Below are 22,092 nucleotides of genomic sequence, written 5' to 3'. Positions count from 1 at the left end.
CTATGTAAACACTTTGACAGTAGCTCTCACTTCACACCTGGATGTTTCAGGAGCAGCAACCTGACAGCTCTCTCTGTCTTCAGCTGAATAAAAATGTATAGTCAGTTTTCATGACCTCGCACAGAATTTTACATAGAACTGCCCAAAAGGAATTCATCAGCTTTTGAGTTTCACCCCAACTTACACTGCTTCAAAGTAATTTCACCTCTGGTGCTCCTTGCAGGTTTCAGTCATATTCACAAACTCCAGCTTGCCCCAGTGCTGTTCTTCCATCTCCACAAGAGTGCTGGCAAGCAGCAGAGCAGCCAGGGAGTGCTGATGGTGCTGCAGTTCAGGAGGGACCAGAGTCAGATGTGCGTCTTCAGCACAGCCAGCCCAGGGCATGGGCTCTGCTATAACTGCAGCACCCTTCTGTACAGGAACATTTGTTCGTTATGAAAATGTTTTATGATTAACTCAAAATCTGAAAGAAAATTAATTAGCATTTGAAAGTTTTATTAGTTTTGCATAATATAGTTATATATAGTTTCTGGTACTAAAAGAGATGGCTCCTGTGAGAAGTTGCCAGAAGCTTCCAACATGGCCAGCAGAGCCAGTCCCTGATGACTTTGAAGACTGACATGCTGCTGGCCAAGGCTGGGCCAATTAGAGGTGGTGGTAATGCCTCTGTGATAACTCATTTAAGAAGAATTCAAAACAAAGGTCATGGTGCAGTTGTAATTCCAGTCAGAGAAGAGTGGAGTGAGAACAACACGGAGACCCCAAGGTCAGGGGAGAAGGAAGGGAAGGAGGTGCTCCAGGCACCAGAGCCGAGATTCCTCTGCAGGCCATGGTGAGCCCATGGGGAAGCAGCTGTGCCCCTGCAGCCAACGGGGACCCACGGGGAATGCAGAAATCCACCCCCAGCGGTGCGGGAGGTGCCCTCAGCAGGGCGGGAGAGCCTGGAGGAGGCTCTGGTCCAGGGGGAGACCTGGTGGAGAGAGAGGGCCCTGCCACCAGGCTGGAGCAGTCTGGCCTTGGAGGACTGCACCTCATGGAAGGGTGACACATGTCACGACAGTTTTGGGAGGACTGGCTGCCTGTGGGAGGGACTCAAGTTGCAGCCATTTGCAGAGAGCTGTCTCTTGTGAGATAGACTCTCATTGGAGAAGGTTATGGAGCACTGTCTCCCCTGAAAGGGACCCCACGGTGCAGCAGGGAAATGATTCCTCTCCCTGAGCAGCGAGAAAAGCCTCAGATTTTCCCAGACCATAACCAGACCATAACCCTTATTCCCTGCCTCCTTGTGCCACTGGAGTAGGAGGTGGAGCTGGGAAGGAGGGAGGGCTGTGGGGAACGTGTTTTCAAGGGTTTATTTTACCAGCCTTTTAAGGGCTTGTGTTAACCCATAACAAAAATGTATGCTGAAACCAAGGAAAATACTCTACTTTTGTATTAGTATCTGTTTGCTCCAAAACCTAAGAAATGAAATTTCATTTAAAGAAGAAATAGTTTGTTCTAATCTGAATAAACATTTTCTTTTATGTATATTTCTTTAAGCAAATAGTCATGGTTGCAGTCAACATACACAGTCCTCAATTAAATTTTCAGAGGTTGGATGAACTTTTGTGAAGTATTTGTTCTCCAGTCTGCACCAGAGAGCAGCTAATCAGCAGAGTGCAACATCTTCTTCCCTAGCCACTGAGGCAGTGACATCATTAGTGACAATAAGTGTGAGGAAGAAAGGAAAGGTCTTGTGGTTGAGGTGCAGAAGTCGAGCACCTCAGTCCTGTTCTTGGCTCCACCCCAGATTTCCTGCACAATCTGGAAGCAGTGACATAATCTCCCTGTGCCTCCATTTCTTCCTCTCTGAAACCTGCCTGTTTTTATCACTGTTTTTGTCAGGGGAAGACCTACTCAGCCCAAGGCAAACAAATGCTCAGCTGCCTCAAGTTTGAAGTCCCTCTTTTATTTCAGCAAGACCCTTGGAGGCAGAGTGCAAAATGCTCTGCAAACCTCCTGGCCAGTGGAGGCTGGAGGCTGGATCAGCAGCCCAGACTCTTCTGTGATGCAGAGGATGTGAATTCCACCCAGCTGATGACAGACACCATGGTGTCAGGAAGATAAGGACAGTCAATATTTCACAGCTCGTTCTGCTCTCAAATATCTCAAATATCAGTGAAAAGCTGCAGTCTTTAAAAGGTCATTGAGGCACAAATATGACCAAGTAAATAGATTTATAGGTTGCTATTAAAATATTTTATACGTTTGAAACGAAATGGTTTTAAGTGAAAAGAGATATTTTTTTTTCAGTGTGTTCTTGAACAGCCCCCAAAATTGAGATGATGGTAAATGTAGAAGTACAATGCAATTCAAGGTCTGAAGTTTATCTTGCACATTACGTTACCAAAAACCTAAAAATTTCCCTTTTGCCTTTCCTGTCCTTATGAATTTAAATAAAAGATTATGTAAAGAAGAAAATAAACTGAAATATTTAACTGAAACATTGCTTTTAGAAAAAAATCTACTTTGAAATAAGAATGAAGTACAGAAAATCACAAGAGTAACCTGTTCTAATATTTTCTGTTGTTATCATGGTGATTTTCCAACTGAAGGGATTCTGATATTGCACATAACCATTAAGTAAATATCCAGAGTTTTGGATCTATGGATGAAATAAACTCTGAGTGTTGTTTGGTGATGAGTATCATTACTTCCCAGATCCTCACTTGTCCTGAAATGACCTTGAAAAGAAGCATCACAAAAATACATTGTAGATTTTATGAGGTCACTTTCAATTATATCCAGTCTGTTACATCTAAAACACTTTCCTCTGAGTGCTGTATTATTTGAAAACTCTTCTTTATATTTCCAGTGATATCCTCCAGTTTTTTAATAAAACTCCTTTGAAAATGCCTATTTATCAATAGCAGGCATAAGTCTGATTTTTGCCTTGGGAAACAGTGATATTCCTGGAAGAATTACTTTAGGTATCTAGAAAGATTAAAAACATAATTTAGTCTTATACAAACATGAAGTATGACTATAAAAACCTGCTCTTCTAGATATATGATTTGTTCTTTTGTCAAAATTAAAACAAAGAATGAAAATACTTAGGTAAAAGGTGTACTTCTCATCTTCTCCTCACTCTTTATAGCAGATATCCACTTATCTTGGCTTTCTATATAAGGTATTTTACATCATCTAAAATTATGGCTAGGGCGGTATCAGCATTTCCATTATAAAACCATATTTTGGGGGGTTTAAAATTCAGTCATAAAAACTCACTCTACACTGAAACTCAGCATGGAACATTTTTTTATCATGATCATATTATTAACAAATAAATTTAAATGAATGTATTTTTTAAAATATCTAGACATGCTTAGCTGTTTTTCAGTTTTTTGAATGACACATGAGATGAGAAGAATTTCAGGTAGGGTGAGGGAACAGTGGCTGCCTGATGAGGATGTTTTATACCTGATGTTGGTGTACCCAAGATATACCTGGACTCATGGTCTGCCACTGGAAGAGGAAAGGTGGCTACAGGTAAAAAGGGCCTCAGCAAAGACAAATCACATCTCAAATAGAGAGGACCATAAATCCTGACAGGTTAAATGTTAAACCTCAATAAGGCCTGCCAATTTAGTGAGGAGAAACTTATTAAAGGAACTCATTAAAGGAATAAAAGTTAATAATAAAACCTTTTTGAAATGTTTCAGGAGCAGGAAATCTGTCAGAAAGTCAGTGGGGTGAATACCAGATCTGAGAGAAGAAAAGTTCTTGGTGACAATAAAACTCTCAGAAATGTTACATGAATTATTTGTATTTGAAACTTGTCTTTGCAGAGTCAGTCACACAGGCTCCCAAACCAAAGCTGAACTCTGGCAGAAATGAATTGAAGGACCTGACTCCTACTGGATCTGTAGAAGAAGGCTTTTTTTTTTTTAATTTGGAGAAAGTGAAAAGTGTTTTATTAAGAAAAACGGTACTCATCCTGAAAAAGCTGAAGGGACAAATTCAACTAAATTGCAAACCATAGTGTGGAAATTATCACTTAAAGCAACCTCTGTGTGTGCCAACGTCCCTACAAGACTGGAGATAGATTGACCTTTGCTTTGAGCCAGGATGGAGGATCTTATGGTCTACCTACTTAAAAGTATTTTTTTTCTTAAAATTATATACTTATATCTAATGCTTTGTTCCTTTTATGGAAGCTCAGCTTCTGGTGACCTACATACTCCAGCTACACAAGTTTACAGATGCCAATATAAAAAATAGATTTTTCTTCCCTAAGTCTCCTTGCTAGAGCTTCGCTCTAACATCTGCTAGACTGATTGTTTTCTCCAGGAAGTGGCAAAAGAAGCCATTTGTTTGTGATACTATACAGGAGATCAGACTCAGACATTCCTGCTGCCTTTGCACCACTGAGCCCTGTGGTCTGGAGAGCGTGGTCACCATGCTGAGAGTTATGTTGCTGGGAAGGGGAAGCTCACAAATGTTGCATCAAAAATCCACCACTGAGCAAAGAGACACCTTCCATGACAGTATTTCTGGCTCAGGGGAGTCTGTATCCATGTCTGCCTACATTAAAAGGGATAATTACATTAATTAACATCTTTAATCCTTTTGAAAGAGATTCACATCTGAGGGTGACTGGGAATGTAGCCCTCAAGAGTGGGTTGTACTCTGAGATCACCCAGGGCTGCAGAATTGTCTCAGCCACCTTGGATACTTTTGAAGAGTACTGCAGTGGTAGCAGGGTAGTAGTGCTGTGCCATGGCCTCCCCCAGCCCCTGCAGGCAGTGCCTTTGACTTCCAAAGATGCTCCACCCACCCTCAGCTCTGGCAGTGAGGAGATCTCCAGCCCTACTACCATTCTACTTCTAAGAGGTGATCATCTTGGAAAGGTCATTGGTCACAGGAGCAGACAGTTCAAAATCCTGATGACAGGTCACTGCTTGTTAAACTTGCTTTTCTTTTTTAAAAAAACAGCTTCCTAGCTATACACATTGCTGTCACTTAGCTTCCTTCCCTGTGAGACACTTAATTGCTTTCCATTCCTACAAAGAATTGTTTGAAAGGCGAGAGCATCCTCCTCCCCAGCACTACAGCACAGTGTCACCCACACAGGCAGCATCCTGCCCATTAATTGCAGTTATTGTCACTCAGGGAGAGCTCTAGGAAATCACATAGCTCTGCTTTTTCTGCCATCTCCTGCAGAGGAAAACAAATCTTGCCTGTTTTCTAATGGTGTCCCTGATTACTTCTGCTTCAAAGCAACTTCTTACAGCTTTGGTACTTGCTTTGAGTGTTGTTTTGGTTTCTGACTCCTATAGAGGGGATAGGTGGGCACCTCACACATGGAGGCTGCCTTCCAGTGCAAGACTGGGCCTCACATCACTGATGCTTCAAGTCAGGAACCTTTACTTTTATTTTAACTCTTACATACTTCTACTTTATGAAAGATCTCATATAGCTCTGGTACTGAGAAAAACTCATATCTTCAGGCTTTTTTTCTCCCCTATATCGAAACTGTGGATGGTGTACAAGACAACATGATGATAGGCAGTCATGGATGGTCTTGGTCTTGGCCATAACACACTTAGATTCTTTTTAGTGGGGATGTGGAGACAGAAACAGGGATCACCAGCTCTCATGTCCACCCACCTGAGCAAGTCCTGATGGGGATATTCATTGATAGTAATCCCAGTTCTTTGTTCAGCATCTCCTGTGAGACAAGTTTTTAATTAAGGTTTTTTGACCTATCATCTTCCTGTAAGTGTGTTTTTGACATTTATGATGCAGTGCTTCCCCACAAAATTACTCTCCCCAAGCTGTCCAATCCTTAACCCATGTTTTCTTGATCATATCTTTTGCACACTAAGGCATGAGAAAATAAATATTCCCCTCTGGAAGGGAGCAAAGAAATTGTTCATTTCTCTACTGTCACATCATCTCTCAGGCAGAGTGAGTGAGCTCTGCCCAGCCTTCAGGCAGGATCAATTCAATCCAAGTGCAAAACACACCCATGCTAGGAAAGACAAGGAGTTAAAGAAAAAGAAGTTGAAAGTGCTGCAAACTTCTGAAAGACTTCAGTGGTGCATTTGCTGTTTAGCTTTATAGTACTGCATATTATACTGCTGGCTTAGTGCTTAGCTGTGCTTTCTCTTGTCCTTCACAAGTATTTCATAAGGACAGTGCCAGACTGGGTCTAGCAAATACTGACACTGCAGGGGTGTCACTGGGGCCACCTCCAACCTGTGCTTATCCCATTGGTGCTTCTGCTTGCTTAGTGACAAAAGTCACAGTGAGCTGGTGCTCAGGCACAGGAATCTCTTACTGTGAGAGTAAGAGATTTCTCTGTCACAGCACTGGCATGTCCCAAGGCTTTGAGGAATGATCCTCTTTCCCTATAGTCTGCAAGGACCAGGCAGCACAGGGGACTTACTAGACCTTAAGTCCTTCCCTGAAGTGATCCTGGAAGCAATGAACCTAGATGATAAATCTGAAGGATAGACAGAAGATTTTGTGGTTGCCCTGGAAACTGAGACCAGAGTCCAGACTGTGTGTTAGAGAAGAGGCTGAGGTTGGACAGGTGAAGACAAGAGCTGTCATGAGCTGAGGATTATTTTTGGATTACCTACAGCAAATAAAACAAGAAATGCATGGGTGGGAAAATAGTAACACTAATAGGGCACCATATTTTTTTAATGCAGACTGTGAAGCTTTTCTCCTCACAGTGAAAAGGATGTGAGGACAGGATAACTGCATGCCCAAAAAGCAGTCAAGGACAACCTATGAGCAAGTTAGAGAGGGCTTCCCACCTTCACACAGGGCCCAGGGATCATGGCTCCTGAGCATCATAACCTACACCTGAGAAAGCAAATCTCCTCACAGGCTGATGTCTTTAAGAAATCTTTTACAGATAATTTCTCTTCAAGGGAATTTCTCTTGGTTTATACCGCTTGAATTGCAGTCCTTACTGTAGCATAGGGAAGGAAAATGTTTGAATTTCTCATGTCACTAGATACTGAGATCTATAAAGGAAGTCCCCTTGGATGGAAAAAGGAAAGAATTAACAAATATCATAAATTCTGTTGATTTCTGCTAATTCTGTATTTGTTGTCATGGACAGAACCCTACAGTACTGTATCATTTTGAGTAGAGTGTCAGAAGAAAACCTACATTTGCTTTTTTCCCTCATCCATTTTGTTGTTTCCTGTATTTTGGCAGCACAGCTTCCAGATCACAAAGCAGAAGTAGAACTTCAACAGAAGAAGAAGAGTTGAATTGCTCATAGTGGTAAGTAGTGGTAAATCAAAGATTAAATGGGGGCACGGGACAATTGAAATAAGGATTACTTCAGATAGCGATTCCCTTTTTTTTCCCACTGCATCACAACTTCTCATTTGTTCTTTTTGTTTCCCTAAGGCCAGGTTGAGAATAGAACATTCAGGTTTGTATTACTATGTGATACAAGGTGGATACTATTTGTAATAATACAATTAATGTTTGCAGGGACAGCTTCTTCCTACCCACCCTGAAAAATAGAATCAATAGATTTTGAACTTTCCTACAACAAATTCAGAAGCAGAAGGGCTTTTGCAGATACAGATACATCATTCAGCCCCTCCTCCTGGCCTAGGCTGCTACAGCTATGCTGGAAAACACTGGTACTGTAGATATGGTTACATTGCTATTTGTGGGTAATTTCTTTCCTATGAACCACACCAGCATTAAGCAGAAAAGCCTCATAAAACTTTTTAAAATAAGTTAAAACCAGCCAACAAGCTTTATTTTAATTACAGGATGTAAAGAAGTGCTTTAATCCGTCCTTAATATGTGGTAGAAATACAGAGAACTCTAGGCCAAAAGCAAAAATGTTGCTGTGTTTGTTAAACTGCAGCTCCTAATGCATGTGAGAAGATGATTTCCACAGGAGAATGGTCCCTCACGTACTCCCTTAGTTATTCTGGGGGACTCAGCTGTGGAAATCCAAGTCAGATAGGAATATCCATGTCAGACAGGAATATGTGCAATGAGTAAATGATTAATCAGCATTGCTGCTTCCACAATATAGAAAAGATTGATCTGAACTTTGAAGGAGCAGCAAGTCTTCTGTTTTCTTGGGATAAACCCTTTCTAATTGTGCTATGTGAGACATTGCCTTGTACTACCACTGCTTTGTATATTCCCTTCATGCAAGAAAAATCAAAAAATCAGGAGAGTATTAGCAATGCCATTAATAACCAGAACAAGAGATGTAAAAATCACACTTTTTTGAGTTGAACATTTATAGAAATTTCTTCAATGAGATCAATAATTGAGTATTTAATTAAGTTGTTATTTTGTTTGGGTTTTTTTAAGGCTGTTGCCTTTCCCATAAAATATGTGATGAAATTAATTAAAAGTTCAAGCTGAAGTACAAAATTAATCAAAAATTATTTATTTGCTAGAATGTTTGTCCAAAGCCTGAAGTAGATAACAATAGCAGCTGTTTACTTTGCAAATGGAAACCAGTACAGCTCAATTGACTGTAAAAGTGAATGTCAATCAAATTGCACACTAAAGGCTGCCGGGAGTCAATGGAATATACATATATAAAAAATAATCATTACATTAACCCATAAACATTAAAATAACATTAATATAATAATGTTACATATAAAATAATGTTTAAAGCATTAAAATAACATTAAAATGAAAATTACATTAACCCATAAAACAAACATTAACCCATTTTAACCTGCATTGTCTCATAACAGATATGTGCACATGTACATGCTGCATTGTGTTAAATCAAAAGGGAAGGCCTAAAAGGAAAGGAAATTTATGACAAATTTAAGGCACCATGGTGGAGGATATCATGGATTGCTCAAAAAGGATAAGGAAGCACAATAACATTAGTGTACCTCCTGTGCTGGTGATATTTACTTGATAGCATCAAACATTTCTGTGCACAGCTATAAGCTTTGAGATGCTGGGTATAAGACAAGGGAGGAAGCTGGCAGCAGCCAGAGAAAGCATTGAAAGGACATTCTTCCTTCATTTCCAAGACAGAGCTGTCCCTACAGTGGAACTCTTGCACCACTGACTGCGAGAAAAAATCTGATGGTTTATTTATAGCATAGATTGCTGTGGTTTTAATCTTCTAATGTGCCGTTCAGTGAGAAAATTACTTTCTTGTCAAGGAAGGTCTTGCTTTACCCTTATCACTGCCATCAAAAATTCCCAGGGAAAGAGGTTTACTGATGTCATAGCCCACTTGACCTGTGTTTCCTCTACTGAAATACCAGATATGGCAAGCTCCTAGAGCTGGGGGTCTTTGGAGCTCAGATGAGAAATAGGAGACCAGGTCTCTTGTCTGACACCCTGAGGATGAAGAAGAGGCTTTAAAACTTCTTGGCCTGTTATTCATGACAGGTAGACTGGTGCCCCTGCTGGTCCTGCCCCAGGAGCAAGTCCCTGAACCTGCTCTGTAGCCAAAGGTAGTGTGGGAATGGGTGTGTGCCAGGTTTTAACCAAGTCCAGCCAACATCAGCATATACAGGATATCAGGATAATTGCCTATCACACCATTACACTGGAAACTAAATCCTGATTATTGTAGGATATGGAAACAAGACAGTTCATCACTCGCACAGCTGCTTCTGCCCACTAGCTGCAACCTCTCAGGTTTGTTGAAGAACATGTAAAGGTCAAAATAAACATCCAGGAGATATAAAATCCCATTTTCTTTCCACTTTAACTGTCTCCAAAGTACTAAAACATGAACATATGTGACAGTATTACTCACTACATAAAAATACATATGTTAGTAGATATACAGTATAGTTAAAACACAAAATTATACAATCCACATATAGTCACATAAACCCACAACATCATCTATCAACATATTCAGTCACTCAAATCCTATAGAAAAGAAAATTTTCTTATTCTCTAACAGGCACAAGATAAAAAGTTACAGAACTTTCAAATTGCTTGAAAATTTCATTATATTCATGACAGGATGTTTTTAAATCAAAGTGTACAGTGTTGCCACTTCCCATGATGTCAGTAATTCTCATTAGTGGCTGGTTTCTAAAGTCTCAGCTCATGAAACTACAACTTTTTAAAAACAAGGGCTTTTGTCTTTTTCCTAGAGAGAAACACTTGATGTCAGTTTTGATACCTAAGCATTCAATTACCAGAAATAAATAAAAAGAACTCAACTCAGTATTTTGAAAATCTCACTCCTTACTCTAACAGTGGAGTTTATCATTAATCCACATGAAAATGCTGAATCATTTTTTCTTTAGACACATTTCCTTGCAAATTATTGTGGTTTAAAATAAAATCTAAAAAAATGTTAGGTATTTTAGCTGATTTTTTAAATTATTTATTAGAAAGTAAAGTCAGTTTTCTAAGCCTACCTTTTCCTGCTGGAAGCTCCTTTAATTTTTAAAAAGCAAAGGAGACTTGAAGGCTCAAGTTTGGCAGAACTTATTGATTTTAAAGCATGAAAAGAATTTAAAAAATATTTTGTCATTGCTTCCACCACAGGTAAGATGTTTCCTTTCTTACTACAAGTCTTGAAACTTCCTCACTGATGGCTGAGGTCAGAGCTTTCGGTGCAAGCAAAGCACTTGCAGAAGGCCAACACCTTTTTGCATTGCTGTAGGAAGGTATAACAGTGAGCAATTAGAACTTTTCCCTGACTTCCTCTCTCCTATGAAACATCTAAGAAGCCCCAAAGCAGCACCTATGTGTAAAAACCAGGACTTACACTCATACAAAAATAGCAGACACTGATTTTTTTTAATTTGCGGTCAGACAGTGGAACAACATTGATATATAGCTCATGGTTTTGAGCTGCCTCTGTTCAGAGTTTAAGCTAAAGCTAAAGGAATATATTTTGGAAATTGGTTGGATTGGTAGCCCTGTCACTGATCACCAAGGCGAAGAAGGTGGTTGAAAAAATTTGGAAATTATGGCATGCAGAAGTGTTTTTGTATTATTGGTATACCTGAGGTTGTCTTAGACTGATTGATTTACCAGTAATTAGAACTGCTGGAAAATACAGTGTAATCAGCAGGGATGTGAGATCAGTGGGGGAAGCTTTAGGAGAGCCTCAAACATTCAAACAGACACAGGGATCCAAATGCTTTTGAATTGTCCAGGTAAAATTTGCCCTTAAGGAATTTAGCATCTAGGAAAATGATCGCCTTCTAATAGCATTTAGGTAAATAATATTATTACCAAAATAAAACAAGACTGTGTGTCTAATGTCAAAGTCCCACATTTGTGATCAGGGGGTAAGTACCCTGAGCACTTATTTCATCTTCACTGCTCTGAGGGATGGGTGTTTGGCACTACTCTGATGAAAGATGCTTATATTTTTCTTACTCAGTTTCTATTACTGAATAGACGTAAAAAAGGCAGTCATCTTGTAAATACTGCCAGCTTCCAACCTGTAGGTTTCTCGTTCATTTATGGTTTGGATGTCATTTACTTTCTTCGGCAATTTTTAGACACTTAACGATTTTTGGGAGAACTTCAAAAAGAAATTTCCAGAGTCCTGTTCCTAGGAGTTTTTAAATAATGTGTTAATAAAATAAATAAGTGGAAATTATTAAGTGAGAGGGGGGAATATGCACAAAGCTTTTTTCCTGCAGGGAACTGTTCCAATAGCCCTAGCGATTTTAATTTTTTTTTAACTACTTTAAGCAGGATTATTACTTAGTTAATTCTTGATTACTTTTTTATGTTGGAATATGATTAAATAAGTGAACACTTGCCTTTGTCTGACCCTCTAAGGTCTACAGTTTACTATTCATAATGATGAGCAATAGCTTGAATATTTGTTGCTGCATAGATCTCTATCTTCTTGGACACAAAAAACAATGTATATCTTTTCCATTTATATGCCTGATCATTTTTTCAATGTACTGAAGTGCTTGAGTTTCCAGGGTCAGAAAATGATTAATCCTATTAAATGTTTGACAGAATGAACTAAGCAAAACATCTTTTAGCATAAAGAGAAGATAAAAAGAATGAATTCTTATCATTGTAATGCTTTAGCTGCATGACTTCAAGGTTCTTAGGCTATCATAATATAATGTTTATTAGAAGCCAAAACAAAGATTTCTCTCTTAAAGGAATATTGGGATGTAATGAAGAAGGCAATCTCAGAGTTATATCCTATTGAAAAAAAAAAGCACTGTGTTTGCAAAATTCTAGGAATATTAAGCAAAAAAAAATGTTTAAAACCAATAAAATGAGAAACTTCATTCTGGGCAAGACACTTGTGGTGACTAACATGCTAACAGTAAAGGTTTTCAGTGGAATGTATAACAAATCTGAGGGACTTTTATTAAAAAATGGTCATGGGCAGCCATATTCTGGTTTTGGCTGAGCCCCAGTCATCATGTTTTGATTTAGAAGCAGAAAACCCAAACCACCTGTGGCTTTCATTTTTAATTCATGGCCCATAGAAATACAGACTTTACACTTTCCGATTTTTCCTACCCATGTGCTGCTTGCTAATCATAAAAATAATATTATAAAGCTATTATTATCCATGTGTAGAATTTAAAAGACACTGAAGTGAAAATACTCAGAAACCAACATCAGTATTGTCCATGAACACACAGGAGGGACCTTGCAAATCCAGACATCCAACCTGGGTGTCACAGGTTGCCCTTTCTAGATAGAGCACATTTACTGCAGTGCCAGCTTCTCCAACTTAAGGTTATATGCTATTTTCTTTCCTTAAAGAATAATGTTGGAGATAAGTGAAGTAACAGCACTTCAACAGGACCAGGAGAGAGACTTCTCCAAGGTAAGGCTGATTTTCTACAAGCCCATGGAGTGGTTTTGAAGAGGTTGTGGATTACAAACTGCCTCACTTGATGTTCCACGTATCAAGCTGAAGGAAGCAGGGCCATACCCTGGAATATTAGAGTACAAAACAGAAAAGTAGGCACATAACCTCCAAAGGGAGCAAGGCTGAGATTTCAAGACAAACGGGACCACGAACATTCTAAAACCTGGCAGCTGAGGTGAGGGACCCTCACTTCACAGCTGTGCCTTATGTGGTCCTGCCTACAAAGATGCACCAAACCAGAAATATCAGACAAGTGTTTCCCCCTGTTTTGTTTTAAAGGAAAAAGTACATTTTGTGTGCTAATCTGCCACAGCAGACTTCCAAAGCCTTCACCCTTTGTCATGCAATGAAATGCTGACACACATTTCTTTTGTCTTAACCCACATCTCGATGGATCTCCAGCTGGCAGATGTTATTGGCAGAGCTCTTTGAGAAAATACACAGGGTGAAATACAGATCCCTTTGAAGACAGTGGGAGATTTGCCATGGACTTTAGTAGGGACATATTTCACACACTTCTTTTTGTTAAAGGCAACAAACTAACAGAAGTAATTTGGTTTTGAAACCTATATATATACTGAAGGTACTTAATTTCTTAACTAAACTAAGTTTAATCTTCTATGCTATATCATTCCCGCTTCAAGCAATTAGATTTATATATTTAAGTATTTGTGTGGATGCACAAACATATATGAATATAAAAGATGCATAAATACAGTTTACATTAAACCACCTTGAAGAACCAAATACATTTAATTAAAATCCAGTTATGCACACTGTTATCTTTCTTTTTATAGTTACATTGTTTTTATAATAAATTGTAATCTTCCTCAGAGAAATATTTTTAAAAGATAGCATGTAAATGTATTAATAGCCATTATATATATATATATATATATATATTAGTGAAAAACCTGAATCTTTTTCACTCTCATATATATACACCTGTGTATATATGAACATATACATGTGAGAGTAGCGTTAAAAAAAAAAAAAGTCCTAAATAAGGCAACTTCTCTGGAATATTTTTTATTAAACTGAGAGACCATAGTGGTTTTATGAACAATTCTGTGATCAGACATGACCATGCAAAGTAGTCATCACAAAATTATAGTTTAAGGTCCCCTGTAAAGCCACCATAAATTCCAGAGACTCACATCACATTAGTACAATGACTAATATTCATGTTTGTAGGTGCAGATCTTTTGTTCTAAAGAATTACAGCAGCCTTCTTTAAAGTCTCTGTGATTTGCCTCCCAATGGCATTTTCTGAAATGCTCCCAGAAACAAATGAGAGAGAATCAAACCTGTTCTTAATATTTAGATATTTTGTACTTTCCCTGGATTGCTCCTTCATTCGTTAAGTAGACATATATCTGTTGGATTTTTGTAGTGATTTTGCTCTAAGTTATTTAAGCAGGATGGGACTCCTTATATGCACTTACCTTTTTTCAGGTTTTCAATTGTCTTACCAATTTGTAGTCTCCAAAACAGTGAAAAACATGATCCACTGACACAGCAGCATAACAACCGTTTCCCCAAAGGTACCTAAGACATAAAATATGGCTGACCCAGCAGATTTGCAAGATAGATAAACATTATCCAAGTCTCACAAATGAGGAAGTCAAAGCAGCAAATACTTGACAAATGAAGTACAAGATCCTTAGGGCAGCAAGGAGGGATATCAGGAGGGCAGACTTTGGCTTCTTCAAGGGCCTGCTTGGTACAACACCACGGGACAAAGCCCTGGAGGAAAGAAGGCCCCAAAAAAGCTGGTTGATATTCAAGGATCACCACCTCTAAGATCAGGAGTGATGCTTCCTAGCCAAGGGAACATCAGGCAAAAATGCCAGGAGGACTGCATGGATGAACAAAGAGATCTTGGGCAAACTCAAACACAAAAAGGAAGCCTACAGAGGGTGCAAACGGGCAGGTAATCCAATTGGAGTACAAAGACATTATCAGAGCAGCCAGGGACCAGGTTAGGAAAGCTAAAGCCCGGTAGAATTAAATTTTCCCAGTGAAAGTGTGAGTCTTCTCCACTAGGAAACAGGACACCTGGTTATCTGGGACATGGAGAAAACTGTGATGCTCTATAACATTTTTGCCTCAGTAGTCACCAGAGAGCACTGGGAGAATGAAGAACTGCTCACTGTAGGAGAAGATCAGGTTTGAGATCATTTAAGGAACCTAAAAGTTCACAAGTTCATGGGACCTGATGGGAAGCATACAGAGGTCCTGAGGGAACTGAAGAAGTGGCTAAGCTATGATACATCATGTTTGAGAAGTTATGGCAGTCCAGTGAAGTTCCTGCTGACTGGAACAGGGCAAAGATAACCCTCATTTTGAAAAGGGGAAATAAGGAAGACCCAGGGAACTACAGGCTGATTAACCTTACCTCAGTGCCCAGTAAGATCATGGAACTGATCCTCCTGGAAACCATGCTAAGGCACATGGAAAATGATGATGAGACCAGACACAGACAACAAGGCTTCACTAAAGATAAATCAAAAGCAGCATGGCCAGCAGGGCATAGGTGGTGATTCCCCTTCTCTGTTCTACTGTCATGAGACACCCACCTCGAGTACTGTACCCAGCCTTGGGCCCCCAACACAGGAAAAACATGGAATGGCTGGAGCAAATCCAGGGACAGTACTTTCTAGTACCTAAACAGGGCCTGCAAGAGATCTGTAGAGGGCATGGACAAGGAGTTATGTCTTCAAAGTTAAGGAGGGTAGGTTTATATTAGATATTAGGAAGAAATTCTTCCCTATGAATGTGATGAGGCACCGGCACAGATTGCCTGGAGCAGTTCTGGCTGCCCCATCCCTGGAAGTGTTCAAGGCCATTTTGGGTGGGGCTCTGGACAGCCTGGTCTAGTGGAAGATCTCCCTGCCCATGGCAGGGGCATTAAAAGGGGTCTTTGATGATCTTTAAAGTTCCTTCAAACCCAAATCATTCTGTGATTCTGTGAATACCTGGCAATGCCACAACAGAACCAAAACTACACGCAAAATCTCCATTTTTCAGGGCAAGGGAAAGTGGGCATCAAAGTTAGTCATACCTTTTACCAGACCAGAAGAATTGTGGATATCTCAGTAGCTCTCCACAGGCAGTTTTCAGCTTCTTGCCCCATTCACATCAAAGCTCTGTTTAAAGATAATATATTTATATGCCTATATGCCTATTACATTTAATGCATTTATACTCCTTGATCACCTTCCAGTAAGCCAGGTCTGCCAAAAGCTGAGTTTCAGTCACCCTTATGCCTTTTACTTTTTGATTGCAAGTGGAGAAAAGAAACACAGAAGTGAAAGTGAAGCCAGTTTTTGCTTAATGAATAGTCAGTCCTGCTACTAAATTTTGGGTGCCCTTCCTGATGGATGCTGCCAAAAGGGCCTGGGATGCAGAGGGAAAAGAGACAGTACAGATTTTTGGGGGAGAAGAGTTTGAAGCTAATTTGATCCAATGCAGTAATTAATACTTAAAATTTATTTGCCAAGACAATAACAAAATAACACATATACAGAGGTAAATTTATAAAACGGAAAAAATTTTGCAAGCTTGCCTATACAATATAACTGAAAATCTCCATTTTTATCCTGCTGACTTGCTTATATTCATGTGGTTTCAGTCTCACAGATGTTCTGGAGGCTAGGACATGTAATATGGCTCCATAGTTTTCTAACCACAGAATATCCAAAATATATAACCAGGAAATCACTTGCAGTCTGTGTGGGGTTTGGCAGATGGTATTTCTAAAAATGCAAATATCCAATATGGAGGTAGTGGAGAAGATGGATTTCACAAGGGAACAGTGTAACTCTTTATATGGAGTGTAAACTTTACACAGTATTCCAATATAGAACTGGTGAGCACTGTTAAAAAAGTTTCCAATGAATATTCATTTCAGTTTATAAACATATTCTCTTCAACTGTTTCAATGCCCTCTTTGTGTTTGCTTACTGTGCATGTTCTAGCTATTGCATTTACTGGCAAGAACACTTGTAGAAACAGCAAATTTTAAGCAAGTATTAGAGAATATATATGGGTAATGAATTTTTCATTTGGAAATATAGGTGCCAGCACCAGAATTTAATTCCAAAAGGTATCCTCATCCACTCTAGAGAGGGATATGTATGATCTGCAAGATTGAATTTTTACAACCACATGCACTAACAGTGGTCAGATGAGACAAAAATCGAAAAGTTGTGCATTCTCCTGATATGGAACTTGCATGTAATGGAAGAAAATCAGGAATGGGAAGGTGTGAGATACTGGCTGACTGCATTCTGGTTTCTGTTGTGATACCAGTCAACCTGGTACAGCAATGAGAGAGGCACAAAGCAAATGGGATGTCCTGAACAAGGGGCAGCCTCTCAGCAGCCTGCTTAGGCTGTGACCAAATCTTTTTTCAGCTGCCAGAGCTGCACTGAGCACGCACCCTTTGCTCCATAGCACAATTTCAGGATGGAGCAGAAGTAAATCTGTTTCCAGTGTGCTGTGCACCTGACAGAGCAAAAGGCACCACCTGGGAGGCAACATAGGGCACGCTGCCCATTGTGAGCAGCACAAAGGACTTGCTTCCATATTTTGTGGTAGGCTGGAAAAACCCTGAGATGAGCACAATGACCTTCAGTTCCTTACAACTAAAGAGATTTCTGCCACTGATGTTCCTCACCTGGCAAGCCGCGTAGTTCTGAGGATTTTCAGAGCTAAATGGTAAATACAAAATATGGATACATTAAATACATGACACATGAAAGCTATTTGAGCCAAATTTTGCTCACATGGGACCTGAATGGCATGAAATTCTTAGTAACAATGGTTTAGTTATAGACAACAGCAAGCACAGAAAAGGCCAGGCAGACTTCATCTGAGGGAAGATCTCATATTGCATTACACAAGTGCAGTCACTGTCTTAATATACCATAAAACATATAAACTCACGTTCCTAACTGATGCAAGCAGTTACTGCTCCATCAAGCTAATTTACAGTGGAACTAAAACATATCATTCGCCTGGCAATTCTACCATAAACAGCCTGGATTCTCTCCTAGTGTAGACTAGTAGGTTTATAACCCATAAATGTATTTACTAGGAAAAAAATAGAACACAGAGCAGGCAGAAATGCATGTTCCCCCATAATTTTTTTGTGATGTTTAACAGAAATAGACATTTTTCTACAAGCTTTTTGCAAACATGCCATGGTTTACTTTTATGTGCATGTATACGTATCTCAAGCCCACTACTCTGTAAAACATTTTAATCACCTGTGAGAACGTCAAACTTAATCAAGATCAGCACCATTTTAAGGTAAAAGGTTAAGTTTAATATCTACTTGTTCTCTATTCTTTTTAGCTTTACCTTCTGTATGGTTTTTAATTCCTTTTTTGTCAAAGAAAAATCATAAAATAAAAAAAGTTATCTGTGTCTGAATTGCTGACTTTACTGTAAGGTCAGTTTCTTTCCAAGCCATATCAAGCCCAGATGGATTTCTGGCAATCTCAGTTCAGCTGCAAACAGCCAAGATAATGTGAGATTATCCAAAAGATTCCTGAAATATTAGATATGCCTTTATATATATATATTTCAGACTAAATATTTTCATGAGCACAATCAGATAAAAGAAAAAAGATTCCTCACACTTATGAAAACCAGCTTCATACATTTTAGACTGTTTATGAACCAACAGGCTGTATAGATTGGATTGTCTCTTTCCTAGTGGCTTGCATGGGCTTTGTCCAGAAAAATGTGTTCCAGCTGCACTGACCGTACATCTCATCAATAATATTTCACTATGATGAAGGGACCACACACTCTGTTGTGATGTTAATCCACCTTCTTTTGTCAGAAGGCCTCGTCCATGGTCACTCAGGCTCCTTAAGCTGAGGTCATTATGCTAATTCCTTTCCAATGTGCAAACTGTCCGTTTCTTCCAAAAATGTAAAAAAATATCCATAGAATTTTCTGTGTATCTGTAATTAAATATTTTCTTTTGCAATTCTTGTCAGCAAACCCCATGTGAACTTTTCTTCATCTTTTTTCATGCAAATAATTATCGTGTGATAGAACAAAAGACTTATCTTGTATTTGTGCATGTGTAGCACAGCTTTGGTGCAAAACAAATCTTCTATCAATTCATTCATTGTTGTATACCAGTGGATATTTTTATTTACAGGAAGAAAATAACCAATTCATGAAACCATGATTCTAGGTTACTCTATTTCCAAAGGATAATTTACAGTGGTGTGCTATTCAGTTTAATTTGCAGTGATATGCTATTCAGAAACACCTGGAGAAACTCGGCAAGCCCAGAAGTCAATTCCCGGGTTCCACACTTATGCCCTATTTCTGACTCCAGTTAAATCAGGGGGACATGTGAGCTTTCATGGCTCACTGGGAGCACTGCAGTGGAGCACTGCTGGAGCTGTGCAACATTTCCCAACTCCTCAGTACTCTGTCTCCTCTGCAGCAGCCAGAACACAGGCTGCTCAGCTGGGACAGAAAGTCATAACACCAAATCATGGACTGGAAACACACTCAGGTAATGCAGCACTATTATTCTTGCGTTTGAAATGCCTTATCTAACAGAAGAACAGGCACAAACCCAAAATTATTTGGGGTCATAGTTCTCCACTCTGAAACAGGATAATTATCATTAGCTTTGCAGTCAGAGACATCAATATCTGTGACACCAGCGCTGTTTAAAATTTTAAGTCCAGCCTCACATCACAGTATTGGGATTTGAACAAAGCTTTGAGTATTTTTTTTCCCAAGAAATTTTAAAAAAAGAAGGGCTGATCAATATGAGAAGCAAAATAATCAGTACCAGCCTGACTCATATGCTGCTAATGCAGTAAAGAAGGGTGGTAAAGAGTTACTTATATTCCATCAACTTGATTCTCCCGCAACTTACTGCACTTTTATTCTAAAATAACACAGCTGGACTCTTTGTGAAGTTTCTCTTTTTAGACTCAACTGATAGTGTAATCCAAGTATGGATTTAAATGCTTTTTCTATGGATTCAAAACATTAAAATAAAAATCTATATCTTACACTGGAAGTTTTCTGTGTATTAAAGGCAGAATATGTTTTCTTCTGTAATTTTGAAAGCAAGTGTTTATATTTTCCCATTTACACAGCGCAGAAAGGCACAATGATATTCATTTCTGAATGGATGAAGATAAGCCAAACACAAAACAGTACCAAAGCCCTGTTCCTCCTCCTTTGTCGATAGCAGAGCACCTTGTAGGAGCATGATCACACTCTAGAGAAAAAGATCTCTGATGTTCTTCCCAAAAGCCATGAGCAGAGATTTGGATACAAGCAACTGTGGAATGGCAGAAATATGTGAAGAACTCAAAAATATAAGCACTACTTAGGATGAAAATAAGCCACTTTTCACAGATCTAAGACCATACCACATTCTTATTTTCTTCCTGTGGGAGGTCAGTGTTTATACAGCGGATGTGTCTGCCAGGAAGAACATTTTTGCACTTGCTCCTCTTCCAGTTGCTAATCTGCACGTTCATTTGCCTCTGTTTGAGGAATGGCCCGTCTGAGCATTTCCAGTGTTGCTGGCAGCAGACCCAAACATTTTTACAGAATCACAGCATTTTGCAGGCTAAGGATGGAAATTTTATCTTCCCCTGATTTGCCTTTCACACAGTACCAGGAGGTGGCTGCCTTCTGTCCTGTTCTGGCTGCTAGCTGGTTTTTGGAAGTGGGGTCTGAAATTGCAGGAACCTTGACAGTGCCCTGCTCTGACTAGGAGACTGAGCACCAGCTTTCCTGACTGCTGCCTTAGTTTCTCACTTCTAGTAATTTGCCTGGGTCTGCTCACAATCCCCAATTTGGCTGTGCTGGCAGCAGTAAAATCTCCCTCCTGCAGCATCATGCTGGTGTTTCTACAAATACTCATAAAGCCTGTTGTTATCCCTGTCAATAAGCTGGAGAAGAAACATGGCACACCTATTTTGTAGCTTGCCACAGTCTTGTCTTTGCCTTGTATCAGGAAAATAGTATGGTAACTAAACAGTCGAGTTCACTTTTAGGGGTATTTCCTGGAGGTATTCAATATACATTATTCCATGCAATGCATTTTATCCCAAATTTAACTTCAGTGCAGAAAGAAATGAAAGGTCAAGGTGGTCTCTCCTCCAGATTTGCAGGAAGCTTGAAGCAAGGACAAAAAGTGTCAGACCTCAGTATCAGACCTTGGGACTTATCCCCCCAAAGTCAGGTTTTAGCTTGTCTTAGTGGAGCCAACTAGTGCTGGATGCTAAACAGATCAAAACCAGCATGTATAGGTCTTACTTTACTCATTAGAAACAAAACAAACAAGAATAAGAAAGAGGTACAGCAACTTCTCTCTCTGGTTTCTGAGCATTTCTTACAAGTAGCATCTGCTGCTAACTCCCTGGCCGCACTGCAGTTAGCACACTACCTCTCCCAGGCTCCAGCTGCACAGCCAGGAGCTCAATGGCACACAGCAGCTTTTCTGAAGGATCCTGTAGACACTAAGCTACTCTCAAAACATCTGAAATTCATGGCTTTTGCCTCTGTCTGGTGAGTGAAAACAAGAACCTGCGCAGCACCGCGTCTTGCTGCCACTCTCCTAACCCTGCGGTTTGTGGGGAGACCTTAATGGAGTGTTTCCTGGTTTTCTAATGTTTGTTTGGGGTTATATTCTCACACATCCCAGGAGGTACAAGTTGAAGGAGGCATTGTGAGAGGCTGCAGCCAAAACTCCATCTTGATAAAATTTTTATGGGAGTGAAACTACAAACAGCAACTCAACAGCTGCCAGCAGGGCTGTGTTAGCGTGAAAGAATCGCCAGAAGCAGGCAAGTAACATTCATGCTGAAAATATGATTGATCACTTCTTCCTTTCCCTGTAACTCTGCCCTGGTACAAATTCAGTCTTGGTGAGAAGTGACTTCAACTAGAGCTGAGTTCAGTCTTCGGAGGCAGCTGCACTTATTTCCACTAAATCACTGGTTCACATACCGAGCCCAGGGCACAGCTGAGGGGTTGGGGATGGCACATTGCTCTGGTCTTTGGTTTGCTTAAAAGTGACAGAAGCAGACATTGGTCGTTTTTTGAATTCCATCCAAAAGACAATTAATTTCTGGGTGTACCAACAAGCTGAGGTATTTAACTGTTCTCTTAGGAAATAGAGCACACTGCTAATAAAGGTCACTTTACCTTTGTTTCAAGAGGAGCTGAGGGATTTTCCA

Source organism: Taeniopygia guttata, chromosome 4, assembly GCF_048771995.1.
Source record: "Taeniopygia guttata chromosome 4, bTaeGut7.mat, whole genome shotgun sequence".
Lineage (NCBI taxonomy): Eukaryota > Metazoa > Chordata > Aves > Passeriformes > Estrildidae > Taeniopygia > Taeniopygia guttata.
The sequence above is the reverse complement of the archived record's forward strand: the minus strand, read 5'-3'. Positions refer to the sequence as shown.